This window comes from Eulemur rufifrons, chromosome 2 (genome assembly GCF_041146395.1).
Source record: "Eulemur rufifrons isolate Redbay chromosome 2, OSU_ERuf_1, whole genome shotgun sequence".
NCBI lineage: Eukaryota > Metazoa > Chordata > Mammalia > Primates > Lemuridae > Eulemur > Eulemur rufifrons.
The window spans coordinates 93,633,609-93,642,775 of record NC_090984.1 but is presented as its reverse complement, the minus strand read 5'-3'; the positions used below and the strand labels follow the sequence as shown (position 1 = coordinate 93,642,775).

At 38.3% G+C, this 9,167-nt stretch overlaps 1 pseudogene; it reads left to right on the top strand.

Annotated features, from left to right (window-relative positions):
• Window positions 1–7,678: 7,678 nt before the first annotated feature.
• Window positions 7,679–8,113, top strand: LOC138380685 (eukaryotic translation initiation factor 1A, X-chromosomal-like; annotated as a pseudogene).
• Window positions 8,114–9,167: the final 1,054 nt, after the last annotated feature.

The following is a 9,167-nucleotide window of genomic DNA, read 5'->3' as shown; positions in this document are numbered from 1 at the left end:
TCTGTATTTACAGCCACTCCCCATCACTTGATCACCGCCTGAGCTCCACCTCCTGTCAGATCAGCAGTGGCATTAGATTCTCATATGAGCACAAACCCTACTGTAAACTACATATGTGAGGGATCTATTTTTTTTATTATTAAGAAAAACTTGCTAGGGGATGGGTACATACATACATAATGAGTGCGATACGCACCGTCTGGGAGATGGACACGCTTGAAGCTCTGACTCGGTGGGGGCAGGCGGCAAAGGCAATACACATAACCTAAACATTTGTACCCCCATAATATGCTGAAATAAAAAAAAAAATTAAAAAACAGTAGCTTTAGCACAGAGATTTTGCTGATGCCAGACAGACACAATGAAAAGAAATGAGAGCATCTGGATCTGTTAATACTTTTTTAATCTGTGCAATAAACCCTTCCTGTTTTCCTGTCATGGAAGGTGCGCCAGCGGTACAAACACTGACTAAATTTATCAAATTCAGTCCAACTTCCTAACATTTACCTTGAAAGCTGTTGAAGATATCTATTCCCTGTGTTAGCAAACAAAATCTGTTATATCTCTTTATTCTGAGGCAACAAGGGGTCCAGTCATAATCTGTGGTGTATGTATCATGCTCTGTAGACCTATATCTTGCTGTTGCCCTGTAATCCTACTGTAATCCTATCTTGCTCCCCCTCAATAAATTTCACCTCACGCTTACCTTAAAAAAGAAAAGAAAAGAAAAGAAAAACTTGCTAACTTCAAGAACTTCAAGGGAAACTAGAAAATTTCCTTCTATACGTACTTTCCAACCCAAGGACAGACAACACCACAATTTAATGTTTTTATGGTTTGTGAGTAAAAAATTTATGATGGTTAATCACAATGTAGTAGAAATAAGGTTAACAATGAATGTAATGCACTTGAATCATCCTGAAACGATCTCCCCCCAACCCTGCCCCCAAGTCCATGGAAAAACTGTCTTCCATGAAACCAATCCCTGGTGCCAAAAATGTTGGGGGCTGCTGGGTTAAGGCATACCTAGATACGTAAAACATTGTTTCTGGGTGTGTCAGTGAGGGTGTTTCCAGAAGAAATTAGCATTTAAATCAGTAAAGAAGATCTGCCCTCACCAATGTGAGCAGGCATCATGCAGTTCTTTGAGGAACCACGTAAATTGAACAAAAAGCCTGAGGAAAGGTGAGTGCTCTCTCTCTTCTTGAGCTGGGACATCCACTTCCTCCTGATCTCAGAGATAAGAGCTCCTAATTCTTGGGCCTTCAGACTCCAAGACTTACACCAGCAGCAGCAACCCACTTCCTAGGCCTTTAACCTTGGACTGGGAGTAACAGCTTGGAATCCCCTGGTTCTCAAGCCTTCAAGCACAGACTAAATTACACCACTGGCTTTCCTGTTCTCAAGCTTGCAGATGGAATATGTAGGACTTCTTGGCCTCCATCATCAACTGAATCAATTCCCATTATGAATCTGCTCGTATGCACCCATCCATCCATCTATCGATCTATCTATCTATATCCTATCAGTTCTGTTTCTCTGGAGAACCTTGACAATTATGCATCTTTATATTATTAATAAAAAGTAGAAGAATACCAACCAGTTGCTGTGCAGGCTCAATCTCTTCCTCAGGAAATAGCTATTCCCATGTTTTCTAACATTTTTTCAAATTTACCAATACAAAATATTGAGAGAAAACACTTGAAATGTCATTAGTAAGATGGAATTTACCAGAAAAAAAAATCTACAAAGTTATAAATACTTTGTTTAACAATGGTATAACAAGATAAGAAGAATAATCCTTGAAAAACTATTCATCTATACCCTAAAGACAAGAATGATTGGTGCCGCCTAACACTACAAGCTTTTCTAACCACCCCCAATATCCAACAAAATGTGATTTGATAACTATTTATATAAATGTTACTGAATTATTAAATATTTCCTCTTTTCTATAAAATAAACTAAAAATAATTTCATATTTTCCTTTAATTTAGCACAATTTCCCACTTTCACCAGTATGATCAAGTAGATCTATAATCTTCTCACTTCCTTAGTCATTTATGCTAATCTCCTTCAAATATCCTTATATCTTCACTTCCCTCATACATACACATACTCGTCTGTACACAAGCCATTAACTCTCTGCTTTATTATTTATACTTCTTCCTCTCTGTATAGCAACACAGTGCTGTACATTACAGAATATCCCAACACAGTAGTAGTTTAAATCATACCAAGGATTGTTCTTTTTTCTTTTATAAAAGAAGTCTGAAGACAGGTGAAGTAGAGATGATGGTTGCACAGTGTCTTCAGGGATCCAAGCTTCTAACTTTCTTTTCCGCTATTTTAGGTACCTGTCTTCCATCTTCAAGATCACTTCATGGTACAAAATGATTGCAAAACCCCCAGTTATTACACTTTCAAAAAGGTCAAAAAGAGAAAGAAAACTGAATGGCAAAAAGGGATCTATTGCCAGGTGAGTTAGTGGCTTGTAGAAGAAGCACACATATACTTCTGCTTTCATCTCTTTTTTGCCAGAACTTAGTCACATAGCTGGGAAATACAGTCTTTTCTTCTAGGCACCAATGTACCCAGCTAATACAAACAAGCCAAAAAAATTATGATTCTATTACTATAGAGGAAAAGAGGAAATGGATGTTAGGGGCAGCCTGCATCATGATTCCCCATCCATTTTTCAAAGTTTCTGAATCACCATTGATGTTGGGAGAGGTTTTATATATTTAAGATAATACAGCTGATGTAAAAGCTCTCCCCAATAACTGCTTTTACTTCCCTGGCCATTTGTGGAGTGTGACCAACTCAAACTGTACTGTTAATACAACAGGCATACCAAAATTACAATTTTGAAGTACTGTTGCATTCTTTTTTTTTCCACCCCCAGAGATGGGGTCTCACAACGTTGTCTAGGCTGGTCTTGAATTCCTGGACTCAAGTGATTCTTCCGCCTCAGCTTCCTGAGTAGCTGGGATTACAGGTGCAGGCCACCACACCCAGCTTGATGGGATTCTTAATCTACCATATCTTCTGCATCATTTGGGAGAGAGAAATTTGTTTTGAACAAGTTTTGTACAAGTTACCTAACTCATTCTGCATATCTCCACTAATTACCAAATCAATGGAGTTCCACAGTGTAATCTGTTATGTTGCAAACCTTAGATCTATGCTTATTCTACTGACATACCTGCTTCATCATAAATATCACCTCCCCATTATATACATTTGCTGAACATGTACTAGGTCCCTGGGCAAAGTGTTTTACTTATTAATTCATGCTTTACAGCAACCCTATTATGTTATTTTTGCCTTCATTTTATAGAAGATAAACATAGCAAAGACTTGTTGTTTACTATGTAACAGGTTTACTCAAAGTGCTTTATAAAAAAGTACTAACGTTATCTCTAGTTTACAGATGAAAAAGAAGCAGCAGAAAAGTTAGTAACTTGCCCAAAGTCACACAGCTTGTAAGTAGCAGAGCTAGGATTCAAATCCTCACAAACTACTAGCTAGAGACCACAACTACTAAACTATGCTGAAAGGATGGGTGGGTTTTGTGAGTGAAATAAATCAGCTCTGCTCTCTCTTTCTACCTAGCTAACAGATGCCCTGTGGAGCTCTGAACATCTCAAAGGAGACCAGCAGACAAAAGGAAATGTAAATTTTTTACAGTTGTTAGACTCATTGACTAAAACTGCCTTTTAGCATCTGCTTCTATAGCCTGCAGTAGTTGCTAAGAAGCTTCTGGATGACAACATGGGGGACAATCTCTAGACGTCAAACGCAGCCCAAAATCATATCTTGAGGACAAGGTCACTTTATCCCTAAAGCAAAGGGAATGATGCAACAGTTTCACACAGCAGATTCCATTATCTGCTTGCAGTTAAGAAGAAGAGAAGGAGCAGTGAATTATTTTTCTCTTTGTCCCCATAAAAGCAGCAAGCCACTTGGCCTAGCTGCTGGCATCTCCCTTATCTTTCTTTGGGATGTCACGTTCCTCTGCTCTCTTTGTCTCCCATTTTCTTTCCCTCTCTCTCTCTCATTCTCTCTGTCCTTCTAAAGGATAAAATAAACTTTTACTTTTATATATCTCAATCTCTGTGTAAGAAGTCTTTCTCCACCTGCGCCATCAGCACCTACTAGCCTTTTTACCCTAACATATGCCAGTATCAGATAAACCAAGAGGTTTTTTTTTTTTTTTTTTAGAGACAAGGTCTCATTCTGTTACCCAGGCTGGAGTGCAGTGGTGTGATTATAGCACACTGCAGCCTCAAACTCCTGAGCTCAAGTGACTTTCCTGCCTCAGCCTCTGGAGCAGTTGGGACCATAAGCATGCCATGACACCCAGCTAATTTTCATTTCATATTTTTTGTAGAGACAGGGGCCTCACTATGTTGCCCAGGCTGGTCTTGAACTCCTGTCCTCAAGTGATTCTTCCACTCTGGCTTCCCAAAACTCTGGGATTAACAGGCTGAGCCACCTTGCCCAGCAGGAGATGTTAATTAACTTGTCTAAGATGACAAAACCAGAAGAAGCCTACATTCAGAGATAGATTTATTTAATGAGGAAGCCCTTGTTCTCAACTCCAAATGAATTAAAGTAACATGGTTTGGCTGACCAAGGGATTACTACTCTTCAGGGGCAGAGTTATAAGAGAACATACAATGAAATTAACACACCTAATCCATGAATTTCGATGGTAAGCAGTTTAGGATGAAACAGTGCACAACCATATTACCTAGGCTAACAATACAGGTAGACCCATCTGTTTTGGTAATAACAACCAAAAACAAAAGCAGCTTTGGCAAAGGGATCCAGTGGCTGCCATACATCAGTATGAATTTTCTCACAAGTGAACAGTCATTAGTATCTAAAAGACCTTGAATAATTAGATGGCTGTATTTTACATTGGCTATCAAAAAATGAAAGGATGAACAGTCTTTTGCTACACCAAACTCCATGGATATATCTTAGAAGCAGCAATTTTTAAAGACATCAGAAAATTTTTTAAAGAAAAAATAAAAAGTAATGAAATCAAATTCAGACATTTTGTTGCCATTTGTCAGAATTAATGCATTTGTAGTTTTCTTACTTAAGTATAACCTTGGCCCTCATCCCTTGAGGTATGTAAATTACAGCTATACACTTCTTCAGTGTTTCAAGGACTCCTAGTGTACAATTCTGATGTCAGAGTCAAAAATGTCTTTGTTAAGCCTGGGCACAGGACATACAAATCACAATGCTAATACTGGCTTATCTTTAAACATTCCCCTAAGGATTTCAAGTCCCTCTTCTAAGAACAGCATAGACATAAAATAATCATCAGGTAGGGTGCATCTCACACCTAGTAAAGAATGAAGCTCATATCACCAAATGAGTCAACCATAAGCATGAGTGCCATTAATTTAACTTTTTCATGAGCACTTCATAGCCTTTAAAAAAAAAAAAAACTTAGGATCAGTGTTAGGACTGCTGTTCACCAAACACACTTTTTTTTTTTTTAATTTCATACATAATGAGACATTCTCAATTACTTCCCACCAATTTATATTTGCACTCTACTTCCAATTGTCAATGCTTTTAAACTAATTAGAGGAATTTTAAAGAAATATTGAGCAGTACTAAACTTACACTATTTCACTGTATCTCAACAGACAGAATATAAAACCAATATTTTTACTGGTAAAAAGTTCCTATACTAAAGTAAGAGTTATAGGGTTTTTTTGTTGTTGTTATATCAAATTCTGGGGCAGGAGTAGGGGGAGAGGGAGAGAAAGGTAATCATAAAACAGGCAGTGATATTCAGTGAGGCATAAAAGTACAAAAAAAAATCAGCTATTATAAATCATTAGAGCTACACCAACTTTAATTTAATGCATCAGTTCACTGGTACCTAATATTAGATGAAAAGCAGCCAAAGCAGGCTTTATTTACACCTATATGTGGACGAGTAACAGAAATGTTGCTAAAATAAATTTAACTTAATCAACATTTTAAAAATGAAATTTTACACATAATAGTATTTGAACTCAATTTGAAATGGGTGGGATGCATCACTTCCGAAGGATATCATGCTCCATTTTAAAAGTATTAAGAGACCTCGACCAGGCGTGGTGGCTCACACCTGTAATCCCTGCACCTTGGGAGACTGAGGAGGGAGGATCAGTTGAGGCCAGGAGCTTGAGACCAGCCTGGACAACATAGTGAGATCCTGTCTCTACAAAAAAATTAAAAAATTAGCCAGGTATAGTGGCATGTGTCAGTAGTTCCAGTTAGTCAGGAGGCTGAGGCAGGAGGATCCCTTGAGCCCAGGAGTTCAAGGCTGCAGTGAGCTATGATGGTACCAGTGCACTCTAGCATGGGTGACAGAGCAAGACTCTGTCTGTAAAAAAAAAAAAAAAGAAAGAAAGAAAAAAGAGAGAGAGGGAGACCTCTACTATTACCCAAGAGGGAGTATTATTAGGGTCTAGAATTACTCGTTAAAAGTAAACAGCTAGAAAACTAGACAAACTATGTACCTAAGATTGGGCAACTGGCAGCTCAAAACTGCTTCCTGAAAAAAAGGGAAACAAAACAGTTGAGCCCTATAATTGCTTGTGATTTCTTTCTAAAAGCATTTTTCGGAATGTAGTATATAGGAAAGGAAACTCAAATAGAACCTACTCCATTGCTGAGTTGAAAAGACAGAGATCAGAGCAGGCGTGATGGCTCATGCCTGTAATCCTAGCACCTGGGCGGCCGAGGCGGGAGGATCACTCAAGGTCAGGAGTTCAAAACCAGCCTGAGCAAGAGCAAGACCCGGTCTCTACTAAAAATATAGAAAGAAATTAGCTGGACAACTAAAAATATATAGAAAAGTTAGCCGGGCCTGGTGGTGCATGCCTATAGTCCCAGCTACTCGGGAGGCTGAGGCAGAAGGATTGTTTAAGCCCAGGAGTTTGAAGTTGCTGTAAGCTAGGCTGATGCCACGGCACTCTAGCCTGGGCAACAGAATCAAGACTCTGTCTCAAAAAAAAAAAAAAAGACAGAGATCAGAATTCAGAAAGGCTAATATAATACAATAAGAATTTTTAGACAAGGTCCCTGAAGTAAGAGAGCTACATAAAGACCTATTTAAAAAAATAAAAAATAAAAGCATTCCCTTAAATTACCTGAATACCAAGCTATATGTGCATAGGGTGAAAACCCATGAGGCTGGGCAAAAATAATTTCTGGGAAAGAAAAATTACTAGGTAGCTAATGCCGAATCATTCCCAGAGCTCACACAGAGCCAGGAATAATTCAAGTTCACACAAGCAAGATAGAGTCCTCAGTGAACCCTTGGGACATTCAGAAGAGGTCCACTCTAGCAGAGGTCTATCTTAATAATGAAGCTAAATATGCAAATGGTACTTTAGACCTGTTCGAGAAAAACTTAAAAATATTAGCACAAGAAAAAAAAAGAAAATGCAAAAAAAAAAAAAACAAAAACAGTTATACAAAAAGAAGTTTTGCTGCTGCTGAGCATGTCTCTAAAGACCTGGGTTGCAAAACTCTCCCACATAGGGGACCAAGCCTCCTGGGACTACATATTCAAGCACACCCCTCAGGGTAGCAGTCTCCACAGTCACTGCTGCCACCAGAAAGAAGCCCAAGATGATGTGAGGCGACCATCACCACTATGCCCAAGAATAAAGTAAGGGAGATAAAAACAGATGCAGCGGTAAAAGAAAGAATGAATCCAAAAAAAGAGAGTTGGTATGTAAAGGGGATGGACAATAGTATGGTCATGTAATTAAAATGTTGGGAAATGGATGATTAGAAGCAAAGTGTCTTGATGATATAAAGAGGTTATGTCATATCAGAGGAAAGCTGAGAAAAAAAGATTTAAATAAATACCTCAGACATTATTATAGGTTGGTCTGCAACACTACCAGGACAACAAAGCTGAGGTAATTTTCAAATACAATACAGATGAAGCTAGAGTTTGAAGGCATATGGCAAGCTTCCAGAATATGCTTAAATCAATAAAACAGAGACATTTGGTCCTAGAGATGATGATGAAATCCAGTGTGATGATACCGGACATGATGATAAAGATCTTGCTGATATCTAAATTGAACTCAATGTTTTACATTCCAAGTTTTTTTTTTTTATTGTTAACCACAAAGTGATATGGTTTCATTGTTAGACAGTCTTTTGTGTAGCTTTCCAATTTTATTTTGACATCCCTTTCCTAAATAAATACTTGAATGCCTGATGCTCAAATACTCTTGAAAGCAGTCCTTTTGTCTTCCTAATGGTTCCTAATTAGTTAAATAAAAGTTTGATATATGCTAACAAATATTTTAAGAATTAAACTTGTATAGAACCCAAGTACGTCTGATTTCAAATGCCTGTGCTCATAGCTCCTTTTTAAAAAAAAACGAGGAAACAATATTTTTAATGAGCAGCATATTTGAAGATTTATGAGAAAAATACCACTATGCAAGAGAAAATGTTTATGGTATAAAGAGTAGTGGAATGGGAATATCTGTCTTACACATAAGAAAACCAGGGCATTGAAAGGTGAAATTGGGGGGTAGCAGGGGGAGGTGGTAATTACACAGCTAGTAAGTGTCAAACATGAATTTCAACCAAGCAATCAAATTCCACACTGCAAAGATGTCTTCCACAGCAAGCACCTTTCCACGTACAGATCAGACATGTGAAAGAAAAGGATCCCCCATCAATGGACTAGAGTTAGAATGAGAGATAAAACTCTTTGCCACCCCAAGAATGCTACTACTAACTAACTATGACTTTTGGAAGTCATTCTATCTAAAGAGCTCTGGACAGAGAAGTGAAGAATGAAGAATCTGATGAAGTTTATGGCCCATCTGCCTCCAAGCCAAGCGTGGCTGTCTCAGATGTCCCCATTCTTGGTCCTTCCTATTCTCCATAGAAAAGAATATGCCTCTTGGTAGGGGAGTTCATTAGCAACACCCTCCACTCTACCTGCAGCCTGACCATCCTTGGGGTCTGATTTCTCTTTCCAACAGTAACAAGCTATACGCCAGTTCACACAGCAGTGCTTTTCTAAGTCTTCTACCATTTCAGCATTAGGGAGTATTTCCTCCCTCAGGGAGATTACAGTATTTAATAGTTGACCCTAGAATCCCTTTCCTCGC